Genomic DNA, 24,688 nt, shown 5'->3' with positions numbered 1-24,688 from the left:
AAAGGGGGTGCAGGGAGCCGGGGAACCCCAACTGGGCAGATTTCATGTGCACAACACCCACATTCAGAAAGCTGGGCTACCGGAGGTAGAGTGGTTGGCCGGGTTAAGGAAGAAGGGGAGGAACTACCAGTCCCAGAATCCTTCTCTTCCCCACGCGGTTGTGCAAGAGTTAGGGGAGGAGATAGAAGATTGGGAAATGGTCTCTGAGGAAGGTGATGAGGGCCAGCTGGAGAGGTTGGGGGCAGGGGAAGTTGAAGAGGAGGATAAAATGGAGGTTACTGAAGGACTAGAGGAGGAACAGATGGAGATTGGAGCTCTGGCTCAAACCCGAAAAGCTGCTGTAAGAGGGTGACTAGCTGTGCCTTGGAGAGACTGGTGGAAGACCAGAGGAGAGAGGCTGAGGCGCTGGGGGAGATCTCTACTAAAGAGGAAACAGGTACAGCCCCTGGGAGAGAAAGAGGGCTGGGCACAATTGAAACCCCAGCCTGAACCAGGTGGGAACGAAGCTGTGTAACTGTGCTATAACTGTAAGAAGGTGCAAGAAAGACTGTGTAAACTGTTTCATACTGAAAAGGTCTGGGCTGCAACCTACCAAGCTACTGTGTTCTTTCTGATAATGTACTGTTCCTTAAGAGAAGTAATCTTGGGTAAAGTGAAGTGAGGTTATATGGACTGTTTTGAACCTGACTTGTGCTTTGGGCAGCAAGCCCTAAACAACCTGGAGTTAAGGTGTTCTTGAAAAACAACAAGGCAAACGATCTGCAAAATCCAATATGGGAAAGAAAGCCAGCAGATCAATGTTACAACAAAAAGATTTTATTGAAGATACCGTGTATGAACAAATTGCCCGACACAGGCCGTGTTTCGCCCACCTAGGGCTGCGTCAGGGGCTAATTTGAAACCTTCATAAAGGGGCAAATATGGTGCATAAAAGTCAAGAAAAAAACAGCTAAAACGGGAATCCTGTGGTCTCTAGCATACACAAATGGACACACCATTATTGAAGCTTCAATAATGGTGTGTCCATTTGTGTATGCTAGAGACCACAGGATTCCCATTTTAGCTGGTTTTTTCTTGACTTTTATGCACCATATTTGCACCTTTACGAAGGTTTCAGATTAGCTCCTGACGCAGCCCTAGGTGGGCGAAACACGGCCTGTGTCGGGCAATTTGTTCATACACGGTATCTTCAATAAAATCTTTTTGTTGTGACATTGATCTTCTGGCTTTCTTTCCCGTTAAGGTGTTCTTGGCCGTTTATGTTGACGTGAAGCGAGAAAATAAAAGCTCTTACTTATAAATGTTGTGCTTTGAATGTGCCTCTGTGAAAGGAATGGAGGGAGGAAGAAGTCCTGGAAGTTCTCAGGGCCTGGAGCTGAGGCTCAGAGCAGCCAGATTGCTGTGGAGTGAGGCAACAGCCCTGTGAAGGAGAAGGCAGCTAAGTGGGGTCAAGTCTGGCTGGGTCCTGGAAGAGTGACCCAGCTACACTGCACATAACTAGTGAATGCCACTGAATATCAGCACAGACTGCCATGGTACTTTTGCCACAGTAGCCTGAGGACAGAGGCATTTTGAAGATGATTTCTTATGGAAAAAGCAGCTTACTTGAAGTTATCGCCACTAGAAAATGAGCAAAAGTGCTTGTTTGTCAGGTTTTTATGAGCACACAAAGTTGAAATGCATTTCCAAAAAGCAGTAGTGGAAATAAATGTTATTTTTGAAAAGGTGATGGAGTTCACTTTGCTACTCTGGTGATTATACCGCCAGTCGCGTATTCAGTCTTTCCGCGATGAATATACATAAGATAATTTGCATACATCAGAGATCTAGCATATTCAAATTTATTCCATGCATATTCATTGCTGCTAATTTTTTTTTTTTTAAATTTTTTTTTTTTTTATAATTTCTTTATTATATTTTAACATAATAAGTATATCTCCACATATTTGCAACAATCAACCTATGCATAACATATTCATCTCTTCTGCTATAACAATATTTGCGAATAAACACTTAACAGTCTTTCTCCCATTCCTCCCCCCCCCCCCCTTTCTTAGTGTGGTGATTTACATGTTTCTTTCATCTTTTCATAAGGTTGCCAAATTTGTTGAAACCTATGCAATTGGCCTTTTCTCAATGCGGTCAGTTTCGCCATCTGATGTAGGTAATCAAGTTTGTGCTTTACGACTTGAATATTTGGTACCTCTATCTGTTTCCATGCTCTTGCCACTATCATTTTGGCCGCTGCAAAAATTTGGCTAGCCATTTTATGTTGGTGTACCTTACATTTTCCCGGTCGGAAGTGCAAGAGACAACATTCCGGCCTATGTGGGTATTCTATCTTTATGACTTGGTATACCATTTCTCGAATTTGGGTCCAGAATGTTTGCATCTTGGGACATTCCCACCATATGTGCATAAATGTACCTCTATTACCACATTCCCTCCAGCAATTCGGCGATATCTTATGATATATTTTTTGTAATCTATCTGGTGTATAGTACCACCAGTACCATATTTTATAACCATTCTCAGCCACTGATTGAGTGATAGAGGCCTTCAACAAATATCTAATTCCCTTCATCCAGCCTTCTCTTGTAAAGGTTTGTTGTAATGCCCCCTCCCATCGTCTAATATAATGATCTTGAGGGCTGGACATTTTTAATAGTGCTTTATATATTCGTGATACTCCCCCTTTGCCCCCTCCTCCCTTAAGTGCCTTTTCTAACCTTGTTTCTGTAAGTTCTAGTTCTTCCCCTGCCCGTCTTTTTATGTAGTTTCGCAGGCTATGATAATATGCCATATCCCGTTCTTCCAACTCGTATTCCTCTTTTAATTCTTCAAAATTTTTAATTTCTCCATTATTCCATATTTGGCCTAGCATATATAGTCCCTTTCGGGCCCAATTTTTATACACATTTTCTGATTCTCCTAGCGGAAACCCTGGAGCCCCACATATATCCATTTGTAAAAAGTATTTTCTCTCTGGAAACACCTTTCGTCGTATCCGTAACCATGTCTCCAGTAATAGGCCAATACCCACTGGTACCCTTTTAGTTAGTGACATAATTTCAGTCCCCTTCTTCCAAAGTATACCTCCTATATAGCGGGTGCTCATCCATGATCGCTCCCAATGCAGCCATTTTTTATTGTTTCTAGGAGTCCATTCTGCCAATATTCTTAGCTGGGCTGCTTGGTAATATAAGTGGAGATTTGGTACTCCCATTCCCCCCTCCACGGGCAGTTGGAACATCATATCCCTATTTACCCTGGGAGGTCGCTTCCTCCATATGTAAGCAAACATTTTCCTATTTATTTGTTGGAAAAACTTTTGTGGGATGGGTATCGGAATGGCCATAAACAAGTATAATATCTTTGGTAAGAGTATCATTTTTATAGCTTGGATTCTTCCCATCCATGATATAGTAAGTCCTTCCCACCTATCCACTTCCTCAAACAGTTCTTTAACTTTTTTGGGGTAATTTGCTTGATATAATCCTCCTATTTCCGGAGTGATCTGTATCCCTAGATATCTAATTGATTTATTTGTCCATGTAAACGGAAACTTATCTGTTATCTCCTGCACTTCCCTAGGTGGTGTTGTAAGATTTAATATTTCTGATTTATTTATGTTAATTTTAAATCCTGAGACCCTTCCATAGTTTGCCATCACCTTCATTGTCTCTTGTATTGATTGTGATGGATGAGTTAGTGTCAAGAGAACATCATCAGCATAAAGCATTATTTTATGTTCCCTTTGTCCCCTTATTACTCCCCTTATATCTTTGTGTGTCCTTATTTTCATAGCTAGGGGTTCGATTGATAATGCAAATAATAATGGTGAAATTGCACATCCTTGCCTTGTGCCTCTGTGTAACTCTAGTATATTAGTATGTGTCCCATTTATCTTTAATACCGCCATCGGTTTCGTATATAGTAGGCGCAACCATGTCATAAATCGTCCTTCTATACCTATCTGGCGTATTACTGTAAAGAGAAACTCCCAATCTACACGATCAAATGCCTTTTCCGCATCGACCGAGAATATGATTGTTGGTGTTTTTTCATCTTGTATTTGTTGTATGATATGCATTAATGTCCGAGTATTATCATGTGCTTGGCGTCCCCTAATGAAGCCCGCCTGATCCTCGTGCACTAATCGTGGCATTACCTCCTGTAGGCGGCGTGCCATTATTTTAGTAAAGATCTTATAGTCCGTGTTCAGGAGAGATATTGGCCGGTAGGAGCCACATTGTAGTGGGTCTTTCCCTGGCTTTAGGAGTATGGTCACCTCCGCCATCCTCCATGAGTATGGTAACTCTTGCGCCTCTTCGAAAGCGGTAATAGTGTTCAGTAATATAGGGGCTAAAAGTTTTGCAAATTTTTTATAAAATCTAGCAGGGAAACCATCTGGTCCGGGAGATTTGTTGTTTGGCAGATCTGTTATTGCCTCTTCTATCTCTTCTAATGTTATGGCTTTTGATAGCGCTTCCTGTTCCCTTCCCGATATTCTAATCATCCCCAGGTCTTGTACGTATTGCTCCATGTCCTCCCTTGATGTTTCATGTTCTGCTTGATATAGCTGATTATAAAAATCCCAAAATACTCCTGCTATTTCCTCTGTTTGTGTTATTAGTTCCCCTGAAATGCTGTGTATGCCATGTATATAATTGCGTTGTGCCTGTTTTTTAAGCTTATTAGCCAGTAATCTGCTTGTTTTATTTCCAAATTCATAGTATTCTTGTTGTATTTGTTCTAACTGTCTGGCTATATCCGCCAATTGTATTTCATTAAGTTGACTTTTAAGTTGGCGTATTTCTTCTGTTTTTTTACTATCTGTTGGGTTTTTTTTATGCATACTCTCTAACTTCATGATTTGCTTCCGCAAATTAGTTTCTGCTTCTGTTTTTTTCTTATTGATATAAGCTTGCTTTGCTATGCATTGGCCCCTAATGACTACTTTCAGACCCTCCCATATACTTGCCGGTTTAGCCTCTCCATTATCATTGAACTGTATATACTCTTTTATATTATTTTCTATTTCTAGGGCACTTTGTGGGTCCATCAGTATTGTTTCATTTAGGCGCCATCTTCTCTTCCTTGCCTTCCCTCCCTCTCCCGCCACCTCCAATAATACCATCGAGTGGTCCGACCAGCTGCACTGTTCTATTTCCACTAGTTTGATATTATTGCTCAGTCCTCTGCCCCCTAGCCAATAGTCAATTCGTGAATAGGTATTATGTTTGGGGGAGAAAAAGGAGTAGTCTCTCTCTGTCTTATGTCTCTCTCTCCATATATCTATTAGATCCCATCGGGCCATCCACCTTATAAGGGCTTTCCTATCTGTTTTTGCATATTCTACCCTCCCTCCTGAGTTATCTAATTTAGGATCTAACGTGAGATTAAGATCACCTCCCACCAACAATTCCCCTTGTATATTTTCCTCTATCACCTTTTCCACTGTGTCTAAAAATTCTTTTTGCCCCACATTAGGAGCATACATACACACTAGAGTATATTGTTTATTATATAATGACACTACCATCAATATATATCGCCCCTTTTTATCTTTCACTGTAGTATGCACTTGCCATGGGAGGGATCCCGATAGCGCTATCAGGACTCCTTGTGTTTTTTTATTCTCCCTATTGGAAGCACATTGGACAATTGTATATCTTTTATGTTTCATCAGATGCTCGTGATCTCTTCTTAGGTGAGTCTCCTGGAGAAACGCTACATCTGATTTTTGTCGGGCCAGTTCTCTATACACCTGCCTACGTTTCTGTGGCGTATTAAGGCCTCTTACATTTAGTGTTATACATTTAAACATTTTACAACTTGTAATAATAAACTTTCAACATATTTATCACCATATTGTAACATCATAACATTCTGTCCCCTTTTTTTTTCCCCTCTCCCTCCATCCCGTAATTCTCCCCTATGTTTTATCTTCCCCCCGCTCTCCCCTCTTAACTTCCCTCCCCCCTCCCACTCCCTTCCCCACATCCAGAGCACTCGTTTCATCTCCATAAAAAATAAAAACGGTGCTTTATAGAGAGGAAGTGACCCCTTTGCCCTTCTCTAGTTAGTTATTACCATTTTTGATTCCCCCTCCCCGGATTTTATATAGTTTTAACATTTCCCTCTGTTCTTTCCCCTTATCTACTTGCCTCTCTCCTTTCGTTCGATTAAATCTTTCAGAGACTTATTTTCCCTGATAGGTTACGCTCCACCAAACAAAGCCTTATCTCTAATCATATCAACTATTGAGTATTTCAGTTCTTATCATTACCCTTAACATTTAAGTTCATGTGAGGCGTCCCGCTGACTGCTGGCGTTGCAGGCGTTTGCGGCCTACTCGTTGCCATTTTGGGTAATTTCTCATATTTGTCTGGGACCGCCTCGCTTCCCCATCCGCAGATGTTGATGCTGGGATATCTTCGGGCAGCAATTCGCGTGCTTCTGCTAATGTTTTCACCTGGTGTTGTCTCCCATCTTTATAGAATACCAGGGCAAATGGGTGTCTCCATCTATATTGAAGTCCCATCTCTCTTAGTCTCCTGGTGACTGGTTTCAGGTCAGCTCTCCTTCTCAGTGTTGCTGCCGCCAAATCCTGGTATATCTCGATTTTGTATGTGTCCCATTTAAAATCTTGTTTTTGGCGTGCTGCTTGAAGAATTCGCTCCTTTAGCTTATAATCTCGAAAACAGGCAATCAGATCTTTGGGAAGGTTATTTCTTGTAGCCCCAAGGGCTCTATGAGCTCTGTCCAATATAACTTGTTCAGGTTCCAGGGGCCGCTCAGGAGTCGCCACCAATGCGCTTACTATCTGTTGTATCACCTTCTCCGTTTCTTGGTAAGTGGGAGACTCCGGCAACCCCCGAAATCGGAGGTTATTCCGTCGGCTGCGGTTTTCCAGATCTTCTATCTTGTCAGCCAGTGCTTCATGTCCCAGGTCTATATCATGAACTCTCCGGTCCAAGGCCACCATGTTTTCTCCCTGTTCTTCTAATCTTGTCTCTGTTTCCTCCACTCTATGACCAAGTTCTTTTATTTCGCTTCTGAGGTCTGCCCCCATCTTAGCTAAATCAGCACGCATAGCTTTTAAATCAGAACGGATTTCATTCAGTAAAGTTCTTAATTCTGGGAGGGATTCCTCCTCCTGGTTCAGTTGTTCTGGCGTCGGGAACATATCTTCTGTAGAGGGGTTACGTTTTCTGTCCCCACTTGCTACATTTTCCTCTCCTCCGGCCGCCATATTGTTTTGCCTCGTGCTTCCCGCATATGCGAATTGGGAAAGGCTTGGCGTCGTGGCGCTAGGCTCCATCGCTTTTATTTTATCTTTTGTTTTTCCGTTGCGCTGATGGGCCCGCTCTCTTGCGCTCTAACACGAGGCCGAAGTTTGTTTCTCTCCCCGCCCTTCCTCCACCTCTTCGCGGCGTCTGAGGCAAAACTTCACCGTTCGCTACTGGCGGCAGATCGGAGCCAATTTTCTTTTACCTGCACTGTCAGAGACTCAACACCCTCCGGTATATATTCTTTAATTTTTGCTTACGGTAGGGAATCTTTCTGTTTTCGCTATGGGCAAACAGGAGTTCAGCATTTATGCTTCCATTGCTCCCGTGACGTCACTTCCTCTCATTGCTGCTAATTTCACAAAAATCTGACTGGCTTTGAGATCACCAGGATAGGTTTGTGAAGCCCTGTTTTACTTTTTAATGCATGCCTAAAGAGTTTGTGTATTTGTATAAGGGTGTCACAATACTGTGCTTTACTTGATACTGTGTCCCTACTTGATACTGAGTTGATGTGATCAGAGAAAAGTAGTTTGTTTTATCTCAAACATTACCGAGTGGGAGAGGACTTTCTCTTTAAGCCTTCTTCTTTCTAGTATACTCCAAGAAGGAACTCCCAATACTCAAGAAATGAAGAAGTTCTTTTACTAAGGTGCTCTCATAGATTTAGCATGTGCTAAATGCTAAGAAGCCCATAGGTATAAAATGGGATTCTTAGCATTTAGTGCATGCCCTTTTAGAATGCTGCGATAGGGCTACTATGGCAATGGTGCATGGCAAATCTGCTGTACCACCGGGCTATCAGTGTGTGCTGTGTGCCATTTCCAATGCTTCAAAAATATATATATTTTTAGCATCAGGGGCTTACCCGGAAGTAATCTGGCAGTGCCATGTGCTGCCTGCCACCAGGTTAGCATGGGAACCCTTACCACCACCTAAATAGGAGGCAGCAAGAGCTCTCTCTAGGAAATGGCCGCACGGCAAGTGCTTAACTTACCGCATGGCCATGTTCATTAAAAAAACAAAACGCCTTTTACCCGCTGCAGTAAAAGGGAGTCTCAGCACGTGGCAAACCCATGCACCAATGCCACCACACAGGGCCGTGCCTAGGGTCTCTGGTGCCCCCCTGCAGACTATCAGTTGGCGCCCCCCCTGCAGACTATCAGTTGGCGGTGGCGGCGGTGCCCCCCCCCCCCCCCCCCCGTGAAAATGATCGCTCACCACTTGCCACACTGACAGGAATTGTCAGCAATATTCTTAGAAACAAACTGCTATACATTGCAAAATAAGATAGCAGATGTAAATTCTCAAAGTGGACATATTCCAAACACTAAAATGAAAATAAAATGATTTTTTTCTACCTTTGTTGTCTGGTGACTTTCTTTTTCTGATCATGCTGGCCCAGTATCTGATTCTGCTGCTATCTGTCCTCTTAACTCCGTTTCCAGGGCTTCCTTTCCATTTATTTCTTTCCTTTCCTCCTTTCTTCTTCATTTCTAGTCCTCAGCTTCTGCCTATTTTCTTCATCCATGTGCAGTTTTTCTCCTCTCTTCCTTTTCCCTCATTTCATCTCCTTCATCTAGTAAAGAAGGCCCGTTTCTGAGAGCAATGAAATTCATCCCTATCCAGCAATTCCCCTCTCTCCCTGAGCCCTGCCCTCCCATCCATGCTCTTCTGTGCCCTCCATTCATCCCTAATTCCCTATCCAGCAATTCCCCTCTCTCCCTGAGCCCTGCCCCTCCCATCCATGCTCCTCTGTCACCCTCCATTAATCCCTATCCAGCAATTCCCCTCTCTCCCTTCCATGACCCCCCCCCCCACCTCGCATCCATGCTCCTCTCTCCTCTGTCCTCCCGCTCCCATCATGTCCCAGTTGGCCTGGCCCGCCCTCTTCTCCCCTCCCCCTTCGCATCCATGCTCGTCTCTCCCCTGCCCTCCCGCTCCCATTGTTCAACCACTGCCCGCCCTCTTCTCTCCCACCAACATCCCTTTTCTTGTTTTTTCTTTTTAAATTTACCTCCATGGCGGTCCAGCAGCACAGCGTCAGTGAAGGAGGCGGCGCTCGCCTCCCGACGTCTCTAGCCTTCCCTTTGCTGTAAGCTCTTTGAGCAGGGACTGTCTTTCTTCTATGTTTGTGCAGCGCTGCGTATGCCTTGTAGCGCTATAGAAATGCTAAATAGTAGTAGTAGTAGTAGTAGTAGTTCCGCCTTCTTCTGACGTCATTTCCTTGACGTCAGAAGAAGGCGGAACACAGCGAAGGGAAGGCTAGAGACGTCGGGAGCGCCGCCTCCTTCACTGACGCTGTGCTGCTGGACCGCCACGGAGGTAAATTTAAAAAGAAAAAAAAAGAAAAGGGATGTTGTGGGAGAGAAGAGGGCGGGCAGTGGTTGAACAATGGGAGCGGGAGGGCAAGCGAGGTGAGCATGGTGCGGCGGCGCCCCCCCTGCCATGCTTACCTCGCTTACCATGTTGGCACGACCCTGCCACCACAGGAGTCCTTTTACCGCAGCTTGGTAAAAGGACCCCTAAATCCATTAGAGCACCTTAGTGAAAGGACCCTGGAGTGTGGTTGGCACTCATTGGAATCTCAAACAAGAATCTGGAGATTAAAAGGACCAGAAGGGGGAAAAGAAGGGTTAGTCCCAGTGGTGTGCTGGAGCCGGCTCGCACCGGCTCGCAAGAGCCGCTTGTTAAATTTTGACAGCTCTTGCGAGCCGGTTGTTGTTGGGGGCGAGCCGGCTCCATTGCGGGAGGTAAGCATGGCAGGAGGGCGCCATCACTGGCCATGCTTACCTCCCCTGCCGCTCCGAAGCATGCACAACCATGTCCTTCGCCCCCCTCCGTCTTTTTTTAATTACCTCCGTCGAAGCGCCGCCATTTAAAGCCCTACTGCGTGCTGGCTGGCCGTCTCCAGGCTTCCCCTGCTTGATTCGGAGGATGTTCGTGCCTTAGTCCCGCCTTCATTCTGACATCATTTCCTTTTTCGCGAAGGCGGGACTAAGGCACGAACATCCTCCTAATCAAGCAGGGGAAGCCTGAGACGGCCAGCCAGCACGCAGCAGGGCTTTAAATGGCGGCGCTTCGACGGAGGTAATTCAAAAAAGACGGAGGGGAGGGTGGGAGCGAAGGAGCGGCAGGGGAGGGAGGATAATCGCTGGATGGGTAGAGGGGGGCAGGGAAGAGACTTGCTGGGCATGGATGGGCAGAGGGGGGCAGGGGAGAGATTTGCTGGCCATGGATGGGCAGAGGGGGGCAGGGGAAAGAATTGCTGGCCATGGATGGGCAGAGGGAGGCAGGGGAGAGAATTGCTGGCCATGGATGGGCAGAGGGAGGCAGGGGAGAGATTTGCTGGGCATGGATGGGCAGAGGGGGGCATGGGAGAGAATTGCTGGGCATGGATGGGCACAGGGGAGAAAACTGCTGGGCATGGATGGGCAGAGGGAGGCAGGGGAGAGAATTGCTGGGCACGGATGGGCAGGGGAGAGAATTGCTGGGCATGGATGGGCAGAGGGGGACAGGGAAGAGACTTGCTGGGCATGGATGGGCAGAGGGGGGCAGGGGAAAGAATTGCTGGCCATGGATGGACAGAGGGAGGCAGGGGAGAGATTTGCTGGCCATGGATGGGCAGAGGGGGGCAGGGGAGAGATTTGCTGGCCATGGATGGGCAGAGGGGGGCAGGGGAAAGAATTGCTGGCCATGGATGGGCAGAGGGAGGCAGGGGAGAGAATTGCTGGCCATGGATGGGCAGAGGGAGGCAGGGGAGAGATTTGCTGGCCATGGATGGGCAGGGGAGAGAATTGCTGGGCATGGATGGGCAGAGGGGGGCATGGGAGAGAATTGCTGGGCATGGATGGGCAGAGGGAGGCAGGGGAGAAAACTGCTGGGCATGGATGGGCAGAGGGAGGCAGGGGAGAGAATTGCTGGGCACGGATGGGCAGGGGAGAGAATTGCTGGGCATGGATGGGCAGAGGGGGGCAGGGGAGAGAACTGCTGGCCATGGATGGGCAGAGGGAGGCAGGGGAGAGAATTGCTGGCCATGGATGGGCAGAAGGAGGCAGGGGAGAGATTTGCTGGCCATGGATGGGCAGAGGGAAGCAGGGGAGAGAATTGCTGGGCATGAATGGGCAGAGGAGAGAATTGCTGGGCAGAGGGGGCAGGGGAGAGAAGAGAATTGCTGGGTATGGATGGATAGAGAGGGGCAGGGGAGAGAGGAGAGTTTCAGGACATGGATGGCAGGGAGAGCAAGAGAAATTCTGGACATGGATGGAGGGGAGGGAAGGGAGAGAGAAGAAATGCTGGACATGGAGGGAAGATAGAGGAAGGAGATTAGATGAGGGAAAAGGAAGTGAGGAGAGAAACTGCACATGGATGGAGAAAATAGGCAGAAGCTGGATCCACTGTACAGTCAAGTATGCGGAGGACCAGAAATGAAGAAGAAAGGAGGAAAGAAAAGAAATAAATGGAAAGGAAGCCCTGGAAACGGAGTCAAGGGAACAGATAGAGAGCAGCAGAATCAGATACTGGACCAGCATGATCAGAGAAACAAAGTCACCAGACAACAAAGGTAGAAAAAAAATAATTTTATTTTCATTATAGTGTTTGGAATATGTCCACTTTGAGAATCAGGTGCTGAACGTTAAAAGTTTATGTTTATTTACTTATTTATGGCATTTTATCCCATATTAAACATGAATTAGATTGGAACCTGGGATCATTTAATTTTTTTCCCTGGAGAGAGTAATGTGTTGGCCGCTGCCCCCCCCCCCCCCCCCCCCGGGTATAGCCAGCTCTGCAATTGTTTTTTTGGGGGGGCACAGAGGTGGATGGGAGGCGCAGGGGTGGACGGGGGGCGCCGAGGTGGATGGGGGGGGCGCCGAGGTGAACGGGGGGGGGGGGGGCGCCGAGGTGAACAGGGGGGGGGGGGCGCCGAGGTGGACCGGGGAGAGAGCCTGTTGTTAAAAATTTACCAACACACCACTGGTTAGTCCCAACCTCCTTGTTTTCTCTCCAGATTTGTAAGGCTGCTATAGAGATGCTAACAAAGGTGACAGCAGGAGCTCATCTTCAATTAGTTCAGTCAGAAGAAGTAATCCAGTTCTGAGGAGAGAGCATCTGTATTGTGCTGAACAGGTACCAAGAGGAGGAAACCCCCTGTGGGTCCCTCTCCAAAGAATGCTTTTACTAAAGGGTGGTTGTTGAAGAAACCCCCAGTGAATGTGGGTTTCTGGTGATACACGTGGACTATATTGATTTTTGTTTTTCTGTATGGTCAAATGTACTGTTTGATTAAAAAATTAATCTATCACAAGTACCCCAATAAATTATTTAATAACTCCATCCGAAGTGACGGCAGCTGGCCTTGCTGAGTTTAAAGGGGGTCTGGACAGATTTCTGAAGGAAAAGTCCATTGATCGTTATTAAATTTTGGGTTTTTTGCCAGGTTCTTGGGGCCTGGATTGGCCGCTGTCGGAGACAGATTGCTGGGCTTGATGGACCTTTGGTCTTTTCTCAGCGTGGCAGTGCTTATGTGTTTATGTGCTTATGATATGCCCCTTAATGTTTTCATGTAATTTTGTTATTTTTAAATTTGTCTTTAATTTTTTTCATGTCAGTTTTATTTCATTTTGCACATTAATATATTTTTATGTACATAAAAGGGAATTTAATGCATGTACAAATATATGAAACAAACATACATGAAAATAAAAGAAACAACTGCACATGGCTAATATATTTATAAGTGTATGGGCACATCGATAGTATGCACATAGACATCGAGTTTTAAAATCAAAGTTATGTACATACTCTGCTTTGAAAATTACCCCAAGAGATTCATGCATTATATTTACACATGCTTTTTGATACACACACATTTCCTGGGTTAATTTCAAATGCAAATATTTTATAAACCTGCACCCTTTTCATCCTCTGTTCCTTGGAAACAAGTAAACTTAGGTTCATACAAGCAACCAAAACCTCTCCTTTACAGATATCTATTTACAGATGTCTATTGTAGATTCATGTGCTGGTGGTGCTTCTGAGTGTAAGAAATGCTGGTTTAAAAATTTGTGGCACTCCCACATGTAAGTCAACTATTTACAATGCTTCTAAAATCATCTCGTATATATCTATCAATTACATTAATCATGGAATTAATGAACAGAGCACATACCATTCAATCAGAAAGGAATTTTAGTTTCCCTGTCACATATGTAGAAGATAAAACCAAGAGGCAGACCTTGTAAGAAATGCAGTCTTTATTTGCAAATTCAAAGCTCTCAGGATTTCAACATTCAGTGCCCGAAATGGCCATGTTTTGCCAAAGATACTGGCTGTGTCAGGGCAATATTATGGAAATAGCTTCAAATCTCAAAGAAAATTGCAAGAAAATTACAAGGAATACTGCCCCTGGCACAGCCTGGGAGCTTTGAATTTGCAAATAAAGACTGCATTTCATACAAGGTCTGCCTCTTGGTTTTATCTTCCATGTTGGATTTGGCGGACTGCCTGCTTTGTTGTTTTCTGTCACATACATATCCAATATCCATTTGGCTACCCTTTTCCAGAGCCGGCGCTAGATATGATGGGGCCCAGGGCAGACCCTAGGGAAGGGGCTCCAAAGTTGCTTACAGATTGTCCCTCTTTCAACTTCAGGCAGGATTGGGGCCCCCAGTGACATGGGGGCCCAGGGCAAGTGCCCTGTTTGTCCACCTCTAACTCTGGCCCTGCCTTCATCACACAGGGTTATATTTATATATTTATTTATTAGTTTGTGACATTTATATCCCACATTATCCCAAACAAGTTTAAATTCAATGTGGTGTACAATAAACAGTATAGGATACATACCAAAGAATAATGCATAAGAAAGTAATTTGTTGTAAGAATCCAGTTTTACAATATAGTATCATAAACGTACTTGATAGGCCAACCTAAAGTCCCTAAAATCCAAGGGACTCAACGCCTATCTGTGCCGGTGAGAATTTCAGTGTTTTTCAGTGGATGTGTGTAATTGATGCTCTGGAAGATGGATCTGACACTGCCAATTTAATTATAAATAATAGCTTTAAAAAATTGTCAGCTGCTCTATATTTCTTCTTCAGATTCACAACTGTCTCCAGAAAGGAGATAATTAATTCACTTTACATAGTCAATGCTAATTAATGGAAATTGTAATCAGCTGCCAGCATGACGACTGGAGAGGTTATTTTATTATTTTCCAGAATGATATGCTAAGCAGCTCTGCATAAGGTACACACAATTTCCTGTGTCATTGTTTCACTGTTACTACAGTGTTGAAACAGATTTGAATTTGAGCTTTATGTTTCTATATTATGCATATAGTCTGCACTTAAAGGGACACAGCAGGTTCCATTTTTAGCATATATATATATATATATATAATATACAGTGCACGCCAGATAAGCGCATGCTCTGTTTAACTGCATGCCATACTTCGGTCCCGTTTTTGGCACCATTAATTTCTATAGGGACAAACGTCGGTTTAGCGCACCACTGATAAGTGCAAGATTCGCTTATGTGCATGGTTCAAGACCGCTCCTCTGCAGGAAAGACTCTGCATAAGAGTGCGCATGGAATATGGAAGCTGATTGGCACGTGTCAACCAACGAGATTTCAAATTTACTGCCTCTTTAACTGCCACAGACAAAATAAGTGAAAGAATGTTGTTAGAGCGTACACCGGGGTAGTCATCATCGTTGTAGCGCAGCTGTAAGACTTTAACACTGGCTGAATGAATAGAAGTTCTTAAAAAATTTGAAAACAAACAAAGTCAAGCATCTATTGCTAAAGAATATGGTGTCAATCCCAGTCAAATTTCACATGTCTTGAAGCAGAAAGACCAGCTTCTGGAAGACTGGCAAAACAATACAAATCCACAATGGAAACAAAAATGGGCGGGAAAAGCTGAGGAGGTAGAAGATGCTCTTCTTCGGTGGTACGACTGGTAGCGCTATAGAAATGATTTGTAGTAGTAGTAGTTTTCTCTAGTCAGGAGCAGAAAGTTTCCTGTCAGTGGTCCACTGCTTATGGAGAAAGCTAACCAGCTAGCTGAAAGTCTTGGACTAACTGAATTCAAAGCCACTGTTGGATGGTTGGAAAGATGGAAAGAGAGGAACAGCATAAAATTCAAGAAACAGCATGGTGAGAAACAAGATGCTGATGACTTTGGTGCTGAAATTGGGTTGTTTCAGACAGTTCTTCCTACCATCTTGAACGAGTTTGCACTTCATGACATTTTCAATGCTAACAAAAATGGTCTCTACTGGCGAGCGATTCCTGATGGAACATTTGCATTCAAACATGCCGAAACTACTGGAGGTAAAACGTCGAAGGACCGACTGATGATCCTCCTTTGCTGCAATATGGATGGGAGTGAGAAGTTGGAACCCCTCGTCATTGGAAAGAGCAAACAGCCCCGTTGCTTCAAGGAAGTTAAACATCTTCCTGTGTCATATGAGGCTAACGCAAATTCATGGATGACTGGGGAGATTTGGAAGCAGTGGCTAAAGAAGTTAGACATTAGAATGCGGGCACAAATGCATCAGATTTTGCTGCTTTGTGATAATTGTGCTGCACACAGGGATGATGTCAGGCTGTCTAACATCAAGGTGGTCTTCCTGCCACCAAACACTACCTTTCTGATCCAACCTCTGGATCAGGGCATAATAGCCAATTTCAAACAACATTATCGGGCTCTTGTGCTATATCATCTGATGAGCGTTATGGATGACCAGACTGGCAAGGATAAACATGCTGTTGAACTGGCTCGTAATCTATCACTGTTGGATTCCCTACATATTTATTTATTTATTTATTTTATTTGTTACATTTGTATCCCACATTTTCCCATCTTTTTGCAGGCTCAATGTGGCTTACATATTACTGTTAACGGCGTTAGCCGATTCTGGTCTGAACAAATACAAGATATGAATGAATACAAGGTGATATTGTGGTAGATAAGGTACATGTATGGTGAGTACAATTGGGGGGAACTTAGAGAGGGAGAGGGGGAGGAAGAGTCAGGTAATGTCCATTACGGTCTTTGGTTACATTGTGTCGCAGGTGTCCAGGTATTTTTATATTGGGTCAGTGGGGTATGCTCTTCTGAACAGGTCTGTCTTTAGTGCTTTCCGGAAATTTAGGTGGTCTAGCTTAGTTTTCACAGTTGTTGGCAGTGCGTTCCATAGTTGTGCGCTTAAGTAGGAAAAGCTGGATGCATAGGTATTTGAGTCCTTTGTTGCTTGGGTAGTGGAGATTTAGGTATGATTGTGCAGATTTTGTGGTGTTTCTGGTTGGCAGGTCAATAAGATCTGTCATGTATCCAGGTGGCTCACCATAAATGACTGTGAACAGTTGTGCAGATTTTGAAAGTGATACGTTCTTTGATTGGTAGCCAATGCAGTTTTTCTCAGAGTGGTTTGGCGCTGTCAAAATGTGTTTTTCCAAATATAAGCCCGGCTGCTGTGTTTTGAGCGGTCTGAAGTTTTTTTATGATTTGATCCTTGCATCCCGCATAGATTCCATTACAGTAGTCTGCGTGGCTTACTACTATTGATTGTACCAGGTTACGAAATATTTCCCTCGGGAAGAATGGTTTCACGCGTTTGAGTTTCCACATTGAGAAAAACATTTTCTTTATGGTGGAGTTCGCTTGGAACCAGTGGCGTACTAAGGGGGGGGGGGCGGTGGGTGCGGCCCGCCCCGGGTGCATGCTGCTGGGGGGGGGGTGCCGTGCGCCGGTCAGCTTCGTTGCTTCCATGCTACCTCTGCCCCGGAACAGGTTACTTCCTGTTCCGGGGCAGAGGGAGCATGGAAACCACGAAGCTGACCGGCGTGCGGCACCCTCCCAGCGGCGGCGTGCACCCGGTGGGGGGTTCTTTCGCTGGGGTGAGGGGGTGACGAGGGGGTTCGCGCTGCACCAGGGGGGGGGGCGGGACGCTGCACCGGGGGGGCGCTGCACCCAGGGGGCGGGGCGCATCGGCGACCGCCCCGGGTGTCAGCGCCCCTAGGAACGCCACTGCTTGGGACTCTAGTGAGAGGTTACGGTCGATTGTTACTCCGAGAATTTTCAGGCTGTCTGAGATAGGGAGGGTGTATCCTGGGGTGTTAATGTTTGTGGGTTTGTATGTATTGTATTGGGATGAGATGATGAGACAGTGTGTTTTTTCTGTGTTGAGTTTTTGTTGGAATGCATTTGCCCATGAGTTCATGATGTTTAAGCTGAGCTTGATTTCGTTGGTGATTTCTGTCAAATCATGTTTGTAGAGGATATATAATGTAACGTCATCAGCATAGATAAATGGGTTAAGGCCTTGGATGGATAAGGTTTTGGCTAGTGGAGTCATCATGTGGTTGAAAAGGATCGGTGATAGTGGTGATCCTTGCGGTACTCCGCAGTCTGGTTTCCATGATGACGATATGTTTGTTTTTGATGCTGAAAGAAGCCTGGAATCATGTTACACAGGAAACCATTGTGAACAGCTATACGCGGGCAAGCTTTGTTAAGGATGTGGAGAGGGACGAAACAGATGCAGCTGTTGCAAATGCGTCAGATGAAGAAGTTACTGAAGAGGAGTTCCATCGCTACGTAGCTGTTGATTACGATGTACAAACAGCTGAAGACAGCACTGTCGAGATATGCGCCTACATGCAGGCAACAATGGCTGATGATGGAACAGATGACGAAATGAGCAGCAAGGAACATGCTGATGAAATTCAACAACCTCCTCCTGTTACTTTTGCAAGAGCGCTGGAGAGTCTCAACACCGTGCGGGCCTATCTGGAGGCCACTGGATGTCAGTGCTATGACAGTTTTTACCGTCTGGAAGACGTAGTCTATGGAACTCACAGACCCAAGATTGTACAGAGGACTATAACTGATTACTTCAAGTAAGCCTAATGTCAGTTAACGGAGGCTGTATACTGTATGTATAATTATATATATACTAGTAAAAAAGGCCCGTTTCAGGCAAAGGAAATGGGCACTAGCAAGGTTTTCCTCCCCCCCCCCATTTCCAGACTCCCATCACTCCCCCCCCAGTTCCAGACCCCCCCATCACTCCCCCCAGTTGCAGACCCCTCCATCACCCCCCCCCAGTTCCAGACCCCCCCATCAGTCCCTCTTGCAGTTCCAGACCCCCCACCCATTTCCAGACCCCCATCACTCCCCCCCAGTTCCAGACCCCATCACTCCCCCCCCCAGTTGCAGACCCCCCTCCCTCCTTCAATCCGAATTACAGACCCCCCTCTGTGTTCCAACGCCTCCCTCCCGCTGTCCAAGTTCGAGACCCCACCTCCATGGCTTCCTCTCTCCGAATTTTAGACCCCCCCTCCCTCGCAGTTCCTGACCCGTGGACCCCCCTGTCGCGAGCATCGGGAGCCCCCGTTCCCTCCGCCAAACCACCCCAGCCACTCTGGCGTACCTGTGCTGGCGGGGGACCCCAACCCCCCGCCAGCCGGCCGAAGTCTCCCCTTCTCGGCGGCACGCGATGGAGGAAAACGCAGTGAAGTTGGACTCAGTTTGTGCTCATGCGTCTGACGTCAGACGCATGCACACGAACAGAGTCCAACTTGATTGGTTTTCCGCGTAATGCATCGTGATGTCAGAGGGCTTCGGAGACACAAGTTACGGACACCAGGCAGCCGGGTTTCGAACGTTGGGGGTGAGAATTATATAGGATATGTATACAACATTTTTTATAAGACATACTCTTGTTATTCATAAACACAGCAGAAACCAAATACAGATAGAATGAAATATCATAAAGGCAAGTAAAATCAGCTTTCTTAGACCACAATCTTAGGAAGCATGACAAAATTATAGCAATAGGTACAAACAAAAAAGGCTACATGTGATTACCTATCTTATTCTTCCATTTCCAACAGTATTATTATTATTTTATCTTTTTTAAATCAAGAATAGCTTTCAATTGCTCAGGAGAGTAAAAGCTATATTTAGTCTCTCCATATCGGACTTTAGCAGAAATATTAAAAAGAAATTTGTCATGTCGTGATTGTTAATTATGGCTTGCAGGGTCACTGATGAGATACATTTTCATGCCAATTCTTTAAAATGGCTTTACTAGAAATGTGGATCTCTGTCATGCACCAAACTTTATAATCAGATATGATGAACAGAACTAAAAATGTGATTGTTAGGCTTTTACTGTTTTCAGTAGGAAACACTAGATGCACATGTATGAGTGTGTGTGTGTGTTGTGTATGTGTTTCAAAGGAACAGCAACAACCTCCATCTATCAATCACCACATGTACAAAGAAAATAGAAAAAGAAAACTGACAAGTCCATTTCAAGATTAAGACCCATAGGAGTCACATACTCAGGTTTATATATATCCCTGTCTGACAGAGTATTGAAAAGACTAATTCTCTTGAGACAGGTAGCACTACTGAAATGTGGCTGCTTCGGGGCCAGTTCAAAGACATGTGATAGGATTCACAAATCTTTTCTTTTATGGATGTAAAATGGGAAAAAAAGCCTTTGTGAACCAGGCCCAAAGAGGGCAGTTTTCAAATTGTCCATGTTGAAATACAAACCTTTGATACTTTTAGGGGCTTTTCCACTAGTTTCAGAGCAAACTTTCATATATATTCTCACTTTAACCCTTGTTGTGGGTATATAAATGTTGCCATACTAGAACAAAGATAAGGTCCATCAAGCCCAGTATCCTGTTTCCAACAGTGCCCAATATTTTATGCTGCTTATCCTAGGAATAAGTAGTGGATTTTCCCAAGTCCATCCTAATAATGGCCTATGGACTTTTCTTTTTGAAAATTATGCAAACATTTTTAAACCCTGCAAAGCTAACTGCTGTTCCTGAGAATGCTTGCACCTGGTTTTTGGGTAAGATGCAGTGTCCTGGATTCTAGGGAAGGGGCAAAGGGTGCCTTGCAACAGTCTCAGCACTGGATATCATTTTTGATGAGCCATGGAGAAGAAAGTTGTTCAGTCAATTAGTAATTTACAATGCACTGTTTGTTTTCTTGATCCTTCTCCAGTGAGAGTGATTAAGGTCTATAAACTTTTCTTCTATTGAACTTTATTTATATATTATTTTGTATACCTAGGAACCAGCAGGAATTGAACCTCTTAGCTCTACAACCAGCTGCACTAACCAGTAGGCCATTCCTTTACTTGAACTTAGTGGGCTCCACATGCATTGAGGTGATCTGTTCTAGTGTTGAAGAAATCCACACCGGATCATAGGATCTACCATCTACTGTCCAATTTCTCCTTCATGTGTTAAGTCCTTAACAGGTTGCAAGCATGTGTTGAGGATTTTGAAATCTTAGCTGAACGAGAGTCAGGATTCAGAAAGTATTGTAGTACTGAGATACTATTAGTCTCTTTAATGGATGCACATCACTGAGGATTCAATTCAGGGCAATTATTTTAGGTAGTCATAATGGTTTAAATATTTACCCCAATGGATGTATAACTTACCTCTTGATGGATTGTCGGCCACTATAAAAACAATTCTTTAACTGGGTGTCCACGTTTATACACCCCTTGCATGTATGAATTTATCAAGTATTAGCACTTACATACATACAGTATGTGTACATGTACCTGTAAAACTGCTAGCAAGGTGCCTCGGCACTATTCTGTAAGGATGTGCATTAGGTGCATACTACTACTATTAATAGCATTTGTATAGCGCTACCAGATGCATGTAGCGCTGTACATTTGACATAGAGAGACAGTCCCTGCTCAAAGAGCTTACAATCTAGGTAACACAAACAGACAAGACATTACGGGCAAGGAAATTACAGGGTAAAGAGGAACAGGGGAGGAGAGCAAATGAGTAGTGGTTAGGAGCTAAAGGCAGTAGTGAAAAGGTGAGCTTTCAGCATAGATTTGAAGACAGGTCAAGATGGAGCTAGACGTATGGGTTCGGGAAGACGGTTCCAGGCATAAGGTGCCGCAAGATAAAAGGAACTAAGTCTGGAGTTAGTGGTGGAGGAGAAAGGGGACGACAAGAGAAATTTGTTCAGAGAGCGGAGTTCACAGGGAGGAATGTAGGGAGAGATGAGAGAGGAGAGGTAGTGAGGGGTCATAGAGTGGATGCATTTAAAGGTCAGAGGATTTTGAACTGTATATGGAAGCGGACAGGGAGCCAGTGAAGTGACTTGAGGAGTGGGCTAGTGTGGGCATAACGATTCTGGCGGAAAATAAGTTGAGCTGCATAATTCTGGACAGATTGGAGAGGAGAAAGATGATTGAGTGGAAGACCAGTGAGAAGTAAATTGCATTAGTCCAAGCGAGAAGTAACAAGGGTGTGAATAATGGTTTTGGTGGCATGTTCAGAAAGGAAGGGGTGAATTTTGCTAATGTTGAAGATAAAGAAGCGACAGGTTTTGGCGATTTGTTGAATATGAGCAGAGAAGGAGAAAGAGGAGTCGAAGATGACTCCAAGGTTACGAGCTGAGGAGACAGGGAGGATATGAGAGCCATTAACAGAGATAGAGAATGGGAGAAGAGGGGAGGAGGGTTTAGGGGGGGAAATGAGAAGTTCAGTTTTAGCCATGTTTAATTTGAGATGGCGTTGAGACATCCAGGTAGCAATGTCAGACAAGCAGGCAGAGATTTTGTCCTGGATTAAGGTTGAGATTTCAGGGGTGGAGATGTAGATCTGAGAGTCATCAGTGTAAAGATGGTAATGAAAACCATGGGATGAGATCAGGGCACCAAGGGAGGAGGTATAGATGGAGAAAAGGAGTGGTCCAAGGACAGAACCCTGAGGCACACCTACTGAAAGCGGGAGGGAAGTTGAAGAGGATCCACCAGAGTGAACACTGAAAGTACGGAGTGAGAGATAGGAAGAGAACCAGGAAGGAACAGGGCCCTGGAATCCAAGCGAGGACAGCATATTGAGGAGTAAGGTGCGGTCAACAGTGTCGAAAGCAGCAGATAGGTCTAGAAGGATGAGGATGGAGTAGAGACCTCTGGATTTAGCCAGAAGCAGATCATTAGAGACTTTAGTAAGTGCAATTTCAGTAGAGTGGGTCAAGAATAGGTTGAGAAGAGAGAAAGTCAAGACAACGGCGGTGAACGACGTGTTCGAGTAATTTGGAGAGGAAAGGGAGAAGGGAGATGGGGGCGATAGTTGGAGGGACAGGTAGGGTCAAGTGAGGGTTTTTTAAGGAGTGGAGTGACAATAGCATGTTTGAAGGTCGTAGGAACAGTTGCAGTGGAGAGTGAAAGATTAAGGATGTGATAGATGACAGGGATGATAGTAGGAGAGATAGTGTTAAGTAGGTAAGTGGGGATGGGATCAGAGGAACAGGTAGTACATTTAGAGGAGGAAAGAAGAAGGGCAGTTTCTTTAGTAGAAACTTCTGAGAAGGAGGAGAAAGAAGGAGAGGAAGGAGAGTAGGGGGTGTGGACTAAGGAAGAGAGGTGGGGAGGGTTTGGATGAAAATTCAAGGTTAATCTTACAGATTTTATCATGGAAGTAATCAGCTATAGTCTGTGGAGAAAGAGAAGGGGGAATAGGAGACGGAATGAATGCAAGGGGAGCATTCATATGGGTGGGCAATAGGCAGGGTTATCACTTATATGCATAACTTTCAGAATACTGGGAAGAATAATACGAATCATAGTTATCTGATGTTGGGGTCCACTTTAGGAGTCAACACTCAAGAAAAAGACATAGGTGTTATTGTAGACAATATGATGAAATTTTCTTCCCAGTGTGCAGTGGTGGCCAAAAAAGCAAACGGAATGCTAGGAATTATTAGGAGAGGGATGAAAAATAAGAGCAAAAATATTATAATGCCTCTATATCGCTCCATGGTGCGACCTCACCTTGAGTACTGCATTCAATTCTGGTCACAGTATCTCAAAAAAGAAATAGCTGAATGAGAAAAGGTTCAACGAAGAATGACCAACATGATAGAGGAGATGGAACAGCTCCCATATGAGGAAAGGCTAAAGAGGTTAAGGTTCTTCAGTTTGGAAAAGAGACAACTGAGGGTGGGATATGATTGAGGCCTACAAAATCCTGAGTGGTGTGGAGTGGGTGGAGGTGAATCATTTTTTCACTCATTCAAAAAATACAAAGACCAGGGGACACTCAATGAAATTGCATGGAAATACTTTTAAAAGGGAAAGAGAAATGGGACTTGATATACTGCCTTTCTGATGTTTTTGCAACTACATTCAAAGCAGTTTACATATATGCAGATACTTACTTTGTACCAAGGGCAATGGAGGGTTAAGTGACTTGCCCAGGGTCACAAGGAGCTGCAGTGGGAATTGAACTCAGCTCCCCAGGATCAAAGTCCACTGCACTAACCACTAGGCTAGTCCTCCACTCTTTCACTCAAACAATAGTTAAGCTCTGGAACTCATTGCTGGAGGATGTGTTAACGGCAGTTAGCGTATCTGAGTTTTAAAAAGATTTGGACAAGTTCCTGGAGGAAAAGTCCATAGTTTGTTATTGAGATGGATATGAGGAAAGCCACTGCTTGCCCTGGGATTGGTAATATGGAATGTTGCTATTAATTAGGTTTCTGCCAGATACTTTTGACCTGGATTGGCCACTGCTGGAAGTAGGATACTGGGCTAGATGGACCATTGGTCTGACCCAGTATGGCTATTCTTATGTTCTTATTTAGGTACCCACATTTATGCCAGATCTATGGCTGATGAAATTCCAGGTGCCTAAATGTAAAGCATGCTGATACCAAGATATACCAGTATTCTGTAACAGAATCTGGGTACCTAGATACCGTTATAAAATAGCCTCTCATTATGGACCATGGCCATTGATAGAACTACCCCTATACAGCTAGTATTGGGTTGAAAATCTCTCCAGTTGGCCCAATACTATTAAAATAGTCAAAGAGCAGAAAGAAGGTAGATGGAGAGCAGGCTGCAAAAGTTATCTGGATAGAGGCAATAATCAGCTGTTATCTGGATAATTTAAAATCCAAAAACTAAATGGGGCAAAAAACATGAAAAAAACTGGGGGAAAATTAAGAATAGCTGAAATTGAGCTATCCCACAGCTCACACTACTATAACAAAAAAAAATTATAACCAGAGTATGGCTCAAGTGACATCATTATCCCCCCCTAGCCATCTCCGCTTTTTGCAGTTTTTCTTCCGAGGAAAGGATGCACCATTGGAGACCACCCATCAAGATAAGAAGAAAACCATATGCCAAAAGTGGTTATTGGAGGAGTAGCGTATGGTCTACTATATTGATGGCTGCTGATAGATCTAAGGATACGATGATAATCAAATATCTTGGCCCAAAATTTAAACAACAATGAGCACTGTGCAGGCACTGTAAATACAGGCCCATGCTGAAGCCCAGTAGTGTTACCTCCTTTCAAGGAAGACTTCC

Source organism: Microcaecilia unicolor, chromosome 9, assembly GCF_901765095.1.
Source record: "Microcaecilia unicolor chromosome 9, aMicUni1.1, whole genome shotgun sequence".
Taxonomy (NCBI): domain Eukaryota; kingdom Metazoa; phylum Chordata; class Amphibia; order Gymnophiona; family Siphonopidae; genus Microcaecilia; species Microcaecilia unicolor.
This window is presented reverse-complemented; position numbering follows the sequence as displayed.